Source organism: Macaca mulatta, chromosome 4, assembly GCF_049350105.2.
Source record: "Macaca mulatta isolate MMU2019108-1 chromosome 4, T2T-MMU8v2.0, whole genome shotgun sequence".
Taxonomy (NCBI): domain Eukaryota; kingdom Metazoa; phylum Chordata; class Mammalia; order Primates; family Cercopithecidae; genus Macaca; species Macaca mulatta.
The window spans coordinates 70,446,186-70,462,762 of record NC_133409.1 but is presented as its reverse complement, the minus strand read 5'-3'; the positions used below and the strand labels follow the sequence as shown (position 1 = coordinate 70,462,762).

Genomic DNA, 16,577 nt, shown 5'->3' with positions numbered 1-16,577 from the left:
AAGAGAATTTTAAAAGGAGGCATATCAAATGTGTGGGTGGGGGGCAGGTATGTTCCTTATGTTATTGTGGTAGTGGTTTAATGATTGTATACATATATCAAAACTTATAAAACTGTACATTTTGAACATCTGCGATTCCTTGTATGTCAACTATACCTCAATAAAGCTGCTAAAAAATCAAAGGTTATAAGTCATTGTACATTTAAGATATCATAAATGAGTTTTGAAAATTATTCAAGGTTTTGGATCAAGCTAAAACACCAAACTACTCAGTGTTTTCTTTTGATGAAAAACTTTCTGATAGACAGATTTAAACATTTTTCAATGTTCAGTTGAACTTTCCATTTACAGGATGTCAGAGTGAACTTTCTTCTTTCTCATATTCACAAATAACAATAATAATAGCTGGAATTATCATTACTTCTATGGGCTGAGAGTGATCTGACCTGTGCACTTTAATGTATTGGATCATTTAATCCTTAGAATCGTACTGTGTAAATAGAACATCATCCTCATTTATAGAGAAGGACACTCAGAGCTAAGGTCCCATGCCACATAAGAGGGAGGACTGGCACTTCAAACCAGGCAGCCTGAGTCCAGAGCCCAAGATTTTAAACACAAAGCTGTAAGAGTGTCCTGATTTGGCTGTGGGAAAAAAATCTCCTCTCCCATTGGATACACCCAGTCAAGGTGCTCAGCTTTCCCCCGCCATGGTTGCTGTATTAGTTAGTTTTCACACTGCTATAAAGAACTGCCCAAGACTGGGTAATTTATAAAGAAAAGAGGTTTAATTGACTCACAGTTTCAAATGGCTGGGGAGGTCTCAGACAATTATGGTGGATGGCGAAGGAGTAGCCAAGGCACATCTTACGTGGTGGCAGGTGAGAGACAGAGTGAGTAGCGAAGGGGGACGAGCCCCTTATAAAACTATCAGATCTCATGAGAATTCACTCACTATCACAAGAACAGCAAGGGGGAAACTGCCACCATGATCCCATCACCTCCCACCAGATGTCTCCCTAGATAGGTGGGGATTATGGAGATTATAATTCAAGATGAGATTTGGGTGGGGATATAGACAAACCATATCAGTTGCTATTCTGGCTCCTCTTTTTCTTGAGTCTGATTCATCTACTTTTCCCTTTAAAAAAGATACTATATTATAATCAAGTTGGATTTAGTTCGGAAATTTTAAAATGCATTTGAAAATTAATGAATCCAGCCGGGCATAGTGGCTCACACCTATAATCCCAGCACTTTGGGAGGCTGAGGCAGGCAGATAACCTGAAGTCAGGAGTTCGAGACCAGCCTGGCCAACATGGGGAAACCCCCTCTACTAAAAATATAAAAATTAGCTGGGCATGGTGGTGTGCACCTGTAATCCCAGCTACTCGGGAGACTGAGGCAGGAGAATCACTTGGACCCAGGAGGTGAACGTTGCAGTGAACTGAGACTGCACCACTGCACTCCAGTCTGGGTGACAGAGCAAGACTCCATCTCAAAAAAAAACAAAGAAAATTAATGAATGCAATTCACCATATTAAATAAGGGACAATATTCATATGATCATCTCAATAGATATAGAAAAACTGATATATTTACGTAACTTAACTATATATCATTAGCAGCATGTTAATTTCTTAATTTTTATATTACTTCATTTTTCAAAAATTGCTGTTAGCCAAGTTAGGATTAACTACCTGAATCTGATAAATGGTTCTACAAAAATCTGTAGAGCAAACATCATTCATAATGGTGAAAAGTTGAATGTTGCCCTGTGATCAGAAACGAGAAAAGAATACCCACCATCACTTTCTCCTCCCACTGTAGTAAAGGATCCCAGTCAATGCAATAGGTCAAGAAAAAGGAATAAAGTTATGGAGCTGGGAAGAAGAAATAAAAATGTCACTACTCATACATGGCATGTTGTATATTTGGAAAATCCAAAAGAATCCATAGATAAAATTATTATAATTAATAAGTTAAATTAGCAAGTTTGCCAGATACATGGACAATATGCAAAAATCTATTGTATTTCTATGTAGCATCGACAGTTTCTGGGCATGGTGGCTGGCGCCTGTAATCCCAGCACTTTGGGAGGCCGAGGCGGTCAGATCATGAGGTCAGGAGATCGAGACCATCCTGACTAACATGATGAAACCCCGTCTCTACTAAAAACACACACAAAAAATTAGCCGGGCGTAGTGGTGGGCACCTGTAGTCCCAGCGACGCAGGAGGCTGAGGCAGGAGAATGGCGTGAACCCGAGAGGCGGAGCTTGCAGTGAGCTGAGATCCGGCCACTGCACTCCAGCCTGGGCGACAGAGAGAGACTCCGTCTCAAAAAAAAAAAAAAAAATTTAATAATAACATAAAAGTGTCAAATACTTAAGAACAAATGTAACCAAAGATTTGCAAGTCCTCTGCATAGAAAACTACACAAACTATAAAAAATAAAGAAAAGTTAAAGGGGGATTAAATAGATGGCGGGATATATTGTAGTCATGGATTGTATGTTCTTTCTCTGCCTAAGTGAGCCAGAATTGGTTTCAGCTCCTTACCACTCAAGCACCCTAACTGGTACAGAGGTTTTAAGTTGAAGGTACCCCCCCACCATACAGCTGATTTCCTTGCCCTCCGTTCATCAAACACCCCTGTGGTTTTCCACCTCTTTATTTTTGCTCCAGTCTTTCTTTATCTGCCCAAATCCACTCATCCAGCACAAGCTCATCTTTTTATGAGTTCTTCCTGTGCAACTCAGTTTAAATTCACTTCTTTTGCCTTGAACTCAATAGCAATTTTTCACATGCAATTAATCTTAATAATATTTGCAAGCGCCTATGTTGATCGTCTGTAAATATTTGTTATTTAACCTTTCTCAATTCATCTCTCCCAGTAGAATGTTCCCTCCAAGAGGACAAAATTCAGACCTTATATTTCTGTTTCACTCTCTGGTAATGCCTTTCATGTGGGAAATCCTCAATATGCATTTACAAATGTGATTTGTTTTGGAAGCAATATGTTGCTGCAATTACTGGATTAAAAATTAGATGACACTTTGGCTCAAGCCAAGTAGATGCAATAGTCCCAGATCTAAGACATCTAAGATTTATATGCTTTTTTCCTATTAATTAGAACAGGGTGACAAACAATGATCCTGGGAGCCTCACCAATTCTCAAGAATTTACTCAGAAAACCAATAATTGGAGACTTTACCAAGAAACTCTATAGGCTCAAATCAAAGAACATAGACTTAAGATTTCCTAGAAAAACAAACAAAAAGATTTAAGATTTTTAAAAATAAATCCTATGTCCTTGAAGTATTACAATACTAGAGGGACACTATTACATTTATAACCACCCTCCACCCCCCACAACCACATGACCTCAAAACACATCAATGATGTTTGGCAAACACAAAAGCTAAGCTCCAATCAACAAATATCACTAAAAGTAGATCAACCACTGTGGGAGGAATAATGGGTTTAATGAGTTGTCATAGAGAATACTCTGCAATTCCTTAATCAGAGGCCAGAGGTGGGAGAATGTTAACAAATGTATAGTAGAAAGGCTTCCATGGGATCACACACAAAATGAAAGATCTTATCTTTTTAAATACTTGACTGTGACTTTGAAATACAAAGGAAAATACATAGAATGTCAACGAATGTGTTCCCTAATTTAATGTGCTGACAATACAGGATAAAATACCTGAAATGCAGAAACTTAACTCTTAAAATGACCAAATAAAAGCATATTTTATAGGTTACCTGAGATTCCTGGCAGGTGAATTATGAAAAAGATCCATAAATTGGCATTGGATGTTACCATCTGTAATAACTCTGGATTTAAATATGAAAATAAAAAAGCAGGAATACAGACCAGGATGGACCCAGGACAACCACTAACACTACTAATGCTGGGCGGATTTTCCCCACCTCACAAAAATCTGTCTTCAGGATGGAGTTGGCTTAGCCAAGAGCACATGCAACCATTCGTTTCACAGACAGTGGCCCAAAAGAGATACAAGAGGTTCTTCATCTTGTAAATTCCTCCAGCAGAAGCAGAAGTGAAGTAAGAGTGTGTGTGCGTGTGTGTGTGTGTGTGTGTGTGTGTGTGTAATTACAGGAATGCACCACCACGCCCGGCTAATTTTTGTATATTTATTAGAGACGGGGTTTCACTATCTTGGCCAGGCTGGTCTCGAACTCCTAACCTCAGGTGATCCGTCTACCTCGGCCTCCCAAGTTGCTGGGATTATAGGTGTGAGCCACGGTAACCCAGCCACAAGCGCTGTTTTGTTACATGGATATATAGTAGAGTGGTGAAGGAGCCATTAGATCCATAGATACCGTCCTAGTTTCCAAGTCTTTTACCGTTTAGTGGAGAGGGGTATATGTCTCCCTGAGAAGACAGAAATGAAATGAAGGCTATCAGGTTCAATGGGGGAAATTCCCTGACCCCTCCTGCCTCAAGACGACAGCAAGGCTTGTACCACCCACGCAGGAGTTTGGAGGAGTGGCAACTGAGGAAACTAAATTTCCTCTCAGTTTCCGAAGAGGAAGCAGAGCGAAATTATCACAGGAATAATGTACATTGTACCCATCAACTAATTTGTCATCCCTCACCTCCCTCTTCCCTTCCCACCCCTCAGAGTCTCCAGTGTTTATTATTCCACCGTCTATGTCCATGTGTACACACTATTGATTAATAGCTCCCACTTGTGAGGACAGGTCTTTGTGGTCATTTTAGTAATGTTTTCAAAGAAGTAGATTTTAGAAGTCTAAACAGGAGCTTCTGGTTATATTTTATAGTAATGTAAAGGGCATCTCTCTAATTAAACAATTCCATATGCTCAATGCCCACCACACCATTATCCCCTTCCAAATACGTAGATCAAAACATATGATATGTTGCTTTTATGTACATTGAAAACAAAACAATATCTTTCAGATGAATAATGAAGTTTTTTATAAACCCTGAACCTCTCTAACCTTTCAGGTATTATACATTGTTTCTACTTCAGTACGATGACCTGTAGCCTACATTACAGCCACATTTATACGCGTTTTCTGGAAGTAGAGAAAGGCTTCTAATAAATATTATGACATTTAGTTAGCTTACAAGTTCTGATCATCTGCCTCCCAAAACTCCTTTACATCACATTATCATGCACTGGCTCAGAAAATGAATTAGCTTTAAATAGGATTTTGCCCCAGTGGCTATATGCAAAGCTGTAAGCCACTTGTGATCATTACTGTTTTAAGGAAAGACAGTGGTTTTGGAGACTCTCAGCCATGTCGGTGCACATGTTCTTGCTTCCTCTTTCACGCCAGCAGCACCAGTTTTCCCACACAAGAACAAAGCTTTGGGCAGTTTTTCCTCTTCTTCCACTATCTTTGCCCCTATCTACCTTTTTCTGATTGTCACTGCTCCCTCCCCAAGCCAGGCTCTTTCCAATCTAATCCTCTTCTTCCATGAGGGACTTCTCAATGAAATCCTTGCTTTCACCATGTTTCTTCCTTGTTCAAGGACTTCTAATGACTGTCTCTCACCTACAGAGAGAAGCCAAAGCTTCTGAGCAGGCAGGTATGTTCCCCCATCGGTGCACACAATCAGTGCTGAAGCACAAGCCTTCTCTCCTCCCAGGCACCTGAATACTCCGTGCTCACTCCAAAAGGACTGATCCCGCGCTCAGGGGCTGTCTCCATCCACCTAGGTATACCCTTCCTGACCTCAATTATTCCCAACAATGTTCCAAGGTCCTGACTATAATCTGCCTCCGTAACAAGACTTTCCCAGTACCTCTGGGGCAGATCAATCTCTTAGGAAATTAATCTGTCACCATCTGTTGGAAAGCAAATCACACTTTGCCTGGTATCACTTGACTAGTTTACTTGTCTGTGGACTTGCTTCAAATAAAATGAAACAAATTGGCAGGTACATCCAGCTCCCTGAGGAACCACTACAATGCAATGTACATTTGTTTAACAAATATTTGGTGGACGAATGAATTGTTTTTGAAAAAGAATGAAATCTTGTTGAATGGCTATGCCAAAAGCCCATGGTTGCAACTGTAAATCAATTTGTCTGATACACTGAATTTCTGGAAAGGAGAGGTGGGGATCTTCCCAGCATCTCTTACAGTATCTTATTCTCCCAGCTTTGGGCACACTGCCTAGGCTCAAGAGGACACTCAACATAGGTGATAAACAGATGAATGAAAATCTTTAGCATCTTCCTTTCCAAACATTCTAGTCCCATGATTTGCAAAGAGTTGGAGGGTCTGTTCTGCTTTTGCTACCAAAAATTTCTTTTTCTAATTTTAAAATACCAGCAGATGTACTTACAAGGCCCTATCCTCTTCTATCTCCCCAGGAATCTCGCTCCATCAATTATCCATCATGTTCTGTATCACAGCCAAAATGCTCTTTCTAAACCCACATCTGATTTTTGTTATTTCTGTCTTGGTAGCCTGACAGGTCATTCCAAACCCTTGAGTGATCTGTGTACTCCCAGTCTCTCCAGAGAGCCCTGGATTCTAGCCATAACGAACCACTTACAATGCCCCAAACTTGCCAAGTCCTATCTTGTTACCCAAATGGTTCTTGTTGCCTCTTTCCTGAAGACTCACCTCCAACATGTTGCATTAGTCCTTCAAATAAACATCTATGAATCCTTTAAAATTCAGCTCCAATATCACCTCCTCCTGAAAGACTTCGTTGGACAGAGTTAAATTCTTGTGCCTTTGTTTCCATAGTACTTTAATGATGTGGCAAATGTAAGACTTACTTCAATCCTATAAATTATTTGTTTGTGTCTCTCACTATACTGTAAGCCCATACTAGGAGATATGTTGCATTGATGTTTACATGTTCTCTTTATATTACCAGCACCTACCATAGTGTCTGACACTTAATAAATGGTTTCATTGATTAAATAATTACCTTTATAAAGTAACATGAAATTCAAAAGAAAGCAAAGAATGCAAACCACTAAAAGTTCATTATGTCCTTACAAGGACAAAAGTAAATTATGTCCTCACGTCCTTCATGTCTTGGCTCAAATGTATGTTAAACAGCCTAAAAACAAAATTGGTGTTTTATTCCAAAAACTTATTAAAGAATTCTTCCTATATTTAAATTTATCCAATTATATCTTTTCATGTAACACTTCTCCAAGTGTATCCCAAAGAATACTATAAAAGCAATCATACTAGTTGTTTTTTAAAGGGTTGCATGATCAAAAAGCTTGGAAAAAATTGGGGTAAATAAGTTAATAAAGGTTTTTCTAATACAAACTTCCCAAAGGCTTTAATGTGCTAATCTGCACTGTAAATCTCTTAAGAAGCACAAAATTTGCAGCATTTTTCTAAACTTATTTGAACTTTTGCAATGGAGCATCTTGTGGAATTCATTTAGAAAATACTACTTGCTATATACCTGTTTAAACATAAGTCCTTTGCTCATTTAAACATAGAGTGACAGCAAAGCATGAAGGCAAAAGAGGGAATATTAAAGTATAGTACTTACTGGCTATGCAGATGATCCTAAACTTATTTAACCTCTCTGGGCCTCAATTTTCTTACCTTAGGAAATGAAGTTCATGATACTTGTTTCAGCAGGCAGATTGCACAGTTTGAATAAAATGCTAGAGGTAGAAAACTCAGCATATTGCCAGACACATGATAAGGGAAAAGTAAATGGTAGATATAGAAAATTAGCAACTTAATTTATCACCTTGTAACCTTACACTGACAAAAAAAAAAAAAAAAAAGAGCCAATAGATTACCCAGATCATAAAATTTCGTAATACTCTGCCCTTTCTTTATTATTATCAAGCACTAAGTTTTGACCTTGCATTCTGTCTGAAAGCTGCTAGTTTAGTCATGTAGCTAGTTGAATCATGTTTCTAAACAGACTAGTATCCTAAGTCAAATATTCCTGCCCTTTCAAACCTTAAAGGAAAATACATAAATATACTCAGTTGCTAACGTGAACATCTTCCTATCTCAGTAGCTCAGTAGTAGGGAGAAATCTACTATAATTTTCTGTGGCTCCTTTACAACTCTTTTCTCTACTGGTTAATGAAAAGGGAAGAAAAGTTCATAAAACAAAATTTTCCTAGTGATCTAAGGGAAGATCACCATATTAATCTGCTCGCCAATTAAGTTTTCACATGAAAGTGAATTGTAGAGATAGTATGAAAACACTTCTGAGAAAGTTTTCAGTTGCATTCATCCGAAGCATTACCCTTTGAACTCCCCAGTCAAAAAGCAGTTTACCTGCCCCAGCACCTCCTGAGTCCTCCAATCTTTTCTCCCTTGCTGGGCTCCAAGCACAATGGACTCCAGTGATTCTCCATTCTCTCAGAAATGCTCCCACCTTAAGGCTTAGCACTGGCTCTTTCTTCTGCCTGGAAATTCCTTCCCTGGATAGTGACTGTCTCACTTCCTCATGTCCTTCATGTCCTGGCTCAAATGTTCTCAGGAAGGCTTATCTTGACAGTACTCTTGCACCCTTCCTCCACACCCACACAGCCAATCTGCCTTGCCTGGCTCGACCTTTGCTCTTTCCTGTAGCATTTACCACCTTTTGACACCTAGACCTACTTAAGTTTATTGTTAATCATCTGCCTGCCTCCACCACAAGATGTAAATTCTAGACCACAAGGTGTAAACTCTACACGGCAAGATGTAAACAATGGCAAGATGTTGGTCTAGGTTGTTTACTGATGGAGCTGAGCATCCAGAACACTACTTTGACATAGTAAAAGCTCAGTATTTTTTTGGTTGAATGGATACTATAAATTGGATTGTATCTAGATTGCAGATGAAGGCAGAGCTTGATGAAAGGGACGTGATGAAGGGAAGAATGAGGAACTACCAAGATTGGGGTGCTTTTCTTCTTTCCTCACCTCCAACTGATTTAGGGTGTTTCTCCCACTCCCTAAGAAGTGGAGGAAGAAAAGAACAGCTAAGATAAGAGAGAAGAGGGGAGTGTAATGGTAAGAGGAGAAAGAGAAAAGGTACAGCCACAAATGGGCACTCATCTGAAAACAGGGAGAACAAAGTTGAAGGTTTCCAACCGGACTCTGAGCAGCATTCCACTCTGCCCTGCTCTCCTTTTCCCTTGTTGAAATTGAAACTAACTAAAAGATATTTTTAAGGCCTAATAAAACTGCATGATTTAAACAGACATCACTAATTGTCAGCAAACAACAAGGATTTTCTGGGGCACCATAACCTATTTTTCAGTCATTTAGATAGTAAAACCACTCCTTCACCTCTACATTCAGCCCATTGTCAAAGACAGATGTGATTTCTTTTTATCTCAGTCCTTGTATAATTTTTCACACTAATATAATATTTTAGTAAAAGGTGGAAAGGGAAAAATCTCATGCGTGGTTTCAAAATGAGAAGCCCAACTCCTTGGTCACCAAAAATAATTCATTATTTAATTAACTTGCCAAGACTTCTTATTTGCTTAGTAAATGTTAGTCTCTGTGCCTGTGCTGAAGCATTAAAATGGTAAGTTGTGACTCTTGGTTATAATTTAGTGCAGTGTTTTTCACTTATGTTCCTTCTCCAGAGAGAACCTTCCAGATGTGGTTGACTTCCTCAAGACAATTTCTTATTACTAATTCATAGACAAGAAGGTATATCTTTTGTATATTCTCACCAAACAAGATTTTTAATTGAATTTTATTTTCCCATTTTATATTTTGAATAGACTTTCGTATATTTTTCAAATACAAAGCGTTATACCATTTTGTCACAATGTTTTCGTTCACTTATTCATTCATTCATCAGATGTCTATTGAGTGCTACTAGATGCTGGCTAGGTGATATGGTTAAAATGGTGAGGAATAAGGAAAATGTTGTCTTAAATTGTATGTGCAACACCAACAAAGAGCTCCTCCACACTCCCCAGCACCTTTGCTCCTTGAGAATTACTAATTTAGTATAACATATAAATTTAGTATTGAATTCCATCTAAAACTCTTGTGTATATGATTTTTCAAAACACAGTTATTCCTATTCTCATTCTTAAATTTTATTAATTCAATCAGTTATCCAATTCAATTATCTAATTCTTAAATTTAATTTCTTATTATTATAAAAATCATACATGATTAATATGGAAAATTTGGAAAATATAAAAAAGTAGAAGAAGCAAAGATGTTTCATTCATAACCCTACCACCAGGGTCAACCAATAATAATGGTTTAAGACATTTTTTCCTTCCAGTTTTATTCCTTTTGCTGGATTAGCTTTACACTAAAAAGAAACATAGCAAGAAAGCCAATATGAAGAAAATTAATCCTATGGAAAAACCTAACACAAGATCTAAATAATGTAGAAATATATCATGTACTTGGATTACAAGATACTATTGCAAAACTGTCAAATCATTAGGACATACCTATAACTTCATTACAACCATAAACCAACTATGCTTTACTCTTACTTGTTTATAGTCTTTTTTAATAAAGCTGAAGAAAATTAATTTAAAATAAATATGGAAGACTGAAGGTTGAAAACCAGACCAAGGGGCAAGATGACCAAATAGGAACAGCTCCAGTCTGCAGCTCCCAGTGAGATCAATGCAGAAGACAGGTGATTTCTGCATTTCCAACTGAGGTACTCAGCTCATCTCACTGGGACTGGTTAGACAGTGGGTGCAGCCCACGGAGGGCGAGCCGAAGCAGGGTGGGGCATTGCCTTACCCGGGAAGCCCAAGGAGTCAGGGAACTCCCTCCCCTAACCAAGGGAAGCCCGTGAGGGACCGTGCCCTAAGGAACAGTGCACTCTGGCCCAGATACTACTCTTTTCCCATGGTCTTTGCAACCCACAAACCAGGAGATTCCCTTGGGTGCAGACCAGGAGATTCCCTTGGGTGCCTACACCTCCAAGGTCTTGGGTTTCAAGCAAAAACTGGGCAGGCATTTGGTCAGACACTGAGCTAGCTGCAGGATTTTTTGTTTTTCATACCCCAGTGGCTCCTGGAATGCCAGCGAGAGAGAACCATTCACTCCCCAGGAAAGGGGGCTGAAGCCAGGGAGCCAAATGGTCTAGCTCAGTGGATCCCACCCCCACAGAGCTCAGCAAGCTAAGATACACGAGCGTGAAATTCTTGTTGCCAGCACAGCAGTCTGAACTTGACCTGGGACACTCAAGCTTTGTCGGGGGAGGGGCATCCACCATTACTGAGGCTTGAGTAGGCAGTTTTCCCCTCACGGTGTAAACAAAGCCACCAGGAAGTTCGAACTCAGCAAAACCACTGTAGCCAGACTGTCTCTCTAGATTCCTGCTCACTGGGAAGGGCATCTCAAAAGAAAGGCAGCAGTCCCAGTCAGGGGCTTATAGATAAAACTCCCATCTTCCTGGGACAGGGCACCTGGGGGAAGGGACAGCTGTGAGCACAACTTCACCAGATTTAAACATTCCTGCCTGCTGGCTCTGAAGAGAGCAATGGATCCCCCAGCACAACATTTGAGCTCTGCTAAGGGACAGACTACCTGCTCAAGTGGGTCCCAGACTCCCATGCCTCCTGACTGGGAGACACCTTCCAGCAGGGGTGGACAGACACCTCATACTGGAGAGCTCTGGCTGGCATCTGGCAGGTGCCCCTCTGGGACAAAGCTTCCAGGGGAAGGAATAGGCAGCAATCTTTGCTGTTTTGCAGTCTCCGTTAGTGATACCCAGGCAAACGGGGTCTGGAGTAGACCTCCAGCAAACTCCAGCAGACCTGCAGTAGAGGGGCCTGACTGTTAGAAGAAAAACTAACAAACAGAAAGGAATAGCATTAACATCAACAAAAAGGACATACACACAGAAACCCCATCCAAAGGTGACCAATATCAAAGACCAAAGGTAGATAAATCCACAAAGATGAGGAAAAACCAGTGTAAAAAGGCTGACAATTCCAAAAACCAGAACACCTCTTCTCCTCCAAAGGATGACAACTCCTCGCCAGCAAGGGAACAAAACTGGATGGAGAATAAGTTTGATGAGTTGACAGAAGTAGGCTTCAGAAGGTGGGTAATAACAAACTCCTCTGAGCTGAAGAAGCATGTTCTAACCCAAGGCAAGGAAGCTAAGAACCTTGAAAAAAGGATAGAGGAATTGCTAACTACAATAACAAGTTTAGAGAAGAACATAAATGACCTGAAATGATGGAACTGAAAAACACAGCACAAGAACTTTATGAAGCATACACAAGTATCAATAACTGAATCAATTAATCAGAAGAAAGGATATCAGAGATTGAAGATCAACTTAATGAAATAAAGCATGAAGACAAGGTTAGAGAAAAAAGAGTGAAAAGGAATGAACAAAGCCTCCAAGAAATATGGGACTATGTGAAAAGACCAAACCTACATTTGATTGATGTACCTGAAAGTGACAGAGAGAATGGAACCAAGCTGGAAAACACTCCTCAGGATATCATCCAGGAGAATTTCCCCAACCCAAGACAGGCCAACATTCAAATTCAGGAAATACAGAGAACATCACAAAGATACTCCTCGAGAAGAGCAACCCCAAGACACATAATCATCAGATTCACCAAGGTTGAAATGAAGGAAAAAATGTTAAGTGCAGCCAGAGAGAAAGGTCGTGTTACCCACAAAAGGAAATCCATCAGACTAACAGCAGATCTCTCTGCAGAAACCTTGCAAGCCAGAAGAGAGTGGGAGTCAATATTCAACATTCTTAAAGAAGAGAATTTTTAACCCAGAATTTCATATCCAGCCAAACTAAGCTTCATAAGTGAAAGAGAAATGAGATCCTTTACAGACAAGCAAATGCTGAGAGATTTTGTCACCACCAGGCCTGCCTTACAAGAACTCCTAAAAGAAGCACTAAATATGGAAAGGTAAAACCGGTACCAGCCACTGCAAAAACATACCAAATTGTAAAGACTATCAACACTATGAAGAAACTGCACCAACTAACGGGCAAAATAACCAGCTAGCACCATAATGGCAGGATCAAATTAACACATAACAATATTAATCTTAAATGTAAATGGATTAAATGCCCCAATTAAAAGACACAGACTGGCAAACTGGATAGAGTCAAGACCCATTGGTGTGCTGTATTCAAGAGACCCATATCACATGCAAAGACACACATAGGCTCAAAATAAAGGAATGGAGGAAGATTTACCAAGCAAATGGAAAGCAAAAAAAAAAAGCAGGGGTTGCAATCCTAGTCTCCGATAAAATAGACTTTAAACCAACAAAGATCAAGAAAGACAAAGAAGGGGATTACATAATGGTAAAGGAATCAATGCAACAAGAAGAGCTAACTATCCTAAATATATATGCACCCAATATAGCAGCACCCAGATTCATAAAGCAATTTCTTAGAGACGTACAAAGAGACTTAGACTCCCACACAATAATAGTGGGAGACTTTAACACCCCACTGTCAATATTAGACAGATCAATGAGACAGAAAATTAACAAGGATATTCAGGTCTTGTACTCACCTCTGGACCAAGCAGACCTAATAGACATCTACAGAACTCTCCACTCCAAATCAACAGAATATACATTCTTCTTAGCACCACATCACACTTATTCTAAAACTGACCACATAATTGGAAGTAAAACACTCCTCAGCAAATGCAAAAAAACCAGAAATCATAACAAACCGTCTGTCAGACCACACTGCAATCAAATTAGAACTCAGGATTAAGAAACTCACCCAAAACCACACAACTACATGGAAACTAAACAACCTTCTCCTGAATGACTACTGAGTAAACAACAAAATTAAGGCAGAAATAAATAAGTTATTTGAAACCAATAAGAACAAAGACACAATATACCAGAATCTCTGGGACACAGCTAAAGCAGTGTTTAGAGGGAAATTTATAGCACTAAATGCCCACAAGAGAAAGTAGGAAAGATCTCAAATTGACACTCTAACATCACAATGAGAAGAACTAGAGAAGCAAGAGGAAACAAATTCAAAAGCTAGCCGAAGATAAGAAATAACTAAGATCAGAGCAGAACTGAAGAAGATACAGACACAAAAAAACTTCAAAAAAATCAGTGAACCTAGGAGCTGGTTTTTTGAAAAGATTAACAAAACAAACAGACAAACAGAGAGCTAAATCATGAGTGAACTTCCATTCACAATTGCTACAAAGAGAATAAAATACGTAGGAATACAACTTACAAGGGAAGTGAAGGACCTCTTCAAGGAGAACTATAAACCACTGTTCAAGGAAATAAGAGAAGACACAAAGAAATGGAAAAACATTCCATGCTCTTGGATAGGAAGAATCAATATCGTGAAAATGGCCATACTACCCAAAGTAATTAATAGATTCAATGTTATCCCCATCAAGCTACCATTGACTTTCTTCACAGAATTAGAAAAAACTACTTTAAATTTCATATGGAACCAAAAAGAACCAAATTTCACATAGAACCAAAAAAGAGCCCATATAGCCAAGAAAATCCTAAGCAAAAAGAAAGCTGGAGGGATGATGCTACCTAACTTCAAACTATACTACAAGACTACAGTAACAAAAACAGCATAGTACTGGTACCAAAACAGATATATAGACCAATGGAACAGAACAGAGGCCTCAGAAATAATGCCACACATTACAACCATCTGATCTTTGGCAAATCTGACAAAAACAAGCAATGGTGAAAGGATTCCCTATTTAATAAATGGTGTTGGGAAAACTGGCTAACCATATGCAGAAAACTGAAACTGGATCCCTTCCTTACACCTTATACAAGAATTAACTCAAGATTAAAAACTTAAATGTAAGAACCAAAACCATAAAAACCCTAGAAGAAAACCAAGGCAATACCATTTAGGACACAAGCACGGACAAAGACTTAATGACTAAAACATCAAAAGCAATGGCAACAAAAGGCAAAATTGACAAATGCGATCTAATTAAACTAAAGAGCTCCTGCACAGTAAAAGAAATTATCATCAGCATGAACAGGCAACCTACAGAATGGGAGAAAATTTTTGTAATCTTTCCATCTGACAAAGGGCTAATATCCAGAATCTACAAGGAACTTAAACAAATTTACAAGAACACAAAAAAAACAATCCCATCAAAAAGTGGGTGAGGGATATGAACAGACACTTCTCACAGGAAGACATTTGTGCGGCCAACAAACATATGAAAAAAAGCTCATCATCACTGGTCATTAGAGAAAGGCAAATCAAAACCACAAATAGATACCATCTCATGCCAGTTAGAATGGTGATCATTAAAAAGTCGGGAAACAACAGATGCTGGGGAGGATGTGGAGAAATAGGAATGCTTTTACACTGTTGGTGGGAGTGTAAATTAGTTCAACCATTGTGGAAGACAGTGTGGTGATTCCTCAAGGATCTAGAACTAGAAATACCATTTGACCCAGCAATCCCATTAGTAGGTATATACCCAAAGGATTATAAACCATTCTACTCTAAAGACACATGCACATGTATGTTTATTGCAGCACTATTCACAATAGCAAAGACTTGGAACCAACCCAAATGTCCATCAATGATAGACTGGATAAAGAAAATGTGGCACATATACACCATGGAATACTATGCAGCCATAAAAAATGATGAGTTCATGTCCTTTGTAGGAACATGGATGCAGCTGGAAACCATCATTCTCAGCAAACTAACATAGGAACATCAAACCACACACCGCACTCATAAGTGGGAGTTGAACAATGAGAACATATGGACACAGGGAGGGGAACATCACACACCAGGGCCTGTCAGGGGGTGGGGAGCTAGGGGAGGGATAGCATTACGAGAAATACCTAATGTAGATGACGGGTTGATGGGTGCAGCAAACCACCATAGCATGTTTATACCTATACTGTAACAAACCTGAACATTCTGCACATGTATCACAGAACTCCAAGTGTAATAATTTTTTAAAAAATTCAATTTACCATAATTTTATTGACCTTTTCTTTATAGAAATTTTTGCTTTTGTGGTCAAAAAGTGGTCAACTCTTGGCAATTTCATATGGTTCGAGCTAATATTTTGCAGCTATGTTGCTGATGGTTGTTGGTTCAGGTTTGTTACATTTTTCTGATATATTGTGTGATAAACATTTTTTACTTTAAAGTCTATTTCACCTGCCATTTATATGGTTAGAGCATCTTTATTTTGATCAGTATTTTTAAAATGTAATCCATATATCTTTCTTCTGATTAAATCCTATTTGGACTGAAAAAAAAAAGGAAAACCAGGTCAGTATTATAAATAATATTAATGAGTGGGGAGCATCAAACTTGCCAAATGTTAAAATGGACTATACAGCTATTATAATCAAAGCAATATGTCTCAGGCCTGGCAACAAATAAATAGATTAGTGGATTAGAGAAAAGAATTTTTAAAATTGATGCTAATGTAATTTAATTTATTGGAGAAAAGATTATTTAACATGTGATGTTCAAACAATTGGTTCTTTATATAAAAAGAGATGCAGTTGAGCCTTCCACTTTTGTATAAAAAAATTCCAGATGTAAAAAACACTAAATGTTAAAAATAATAAAATAAAAAATAGAAATTTTTAGAAGAAA

General features: G+C 38.7%; 1 protein-coding gene across 17 annotated transcripts in view; it reads right to left on the bottom strand.

Annotated features, from left to right (window-relative positions):
- Window positions 1-16,577, bottom strand: part of ESR1 (estrogen receptor 1) — a 436,798-nt gene that overhangs the window by 366,864 nt on the left and 53,357 nt on the right. For 3 of the 17 annotated variants that reach the window (XM_077999570.1, XM_028847267.2, XM_077999573.1), the window contains exon 1: window positions 8,283-8,546. The exons of 12 other annotated variants lie outside the window; for them this stretch is intronic. The gene's annotated coding sequence lies outside the window, so the exon portion shown is untranslated. Of the gene's footprint in view, window positions 1-8,282; window positions 8,550-16,577 lie in introns of those variants that run through there. 2 more of the 17 variants (XM_077999565.1, XM_077999576.1) reach the window with 1 other exon arrangement.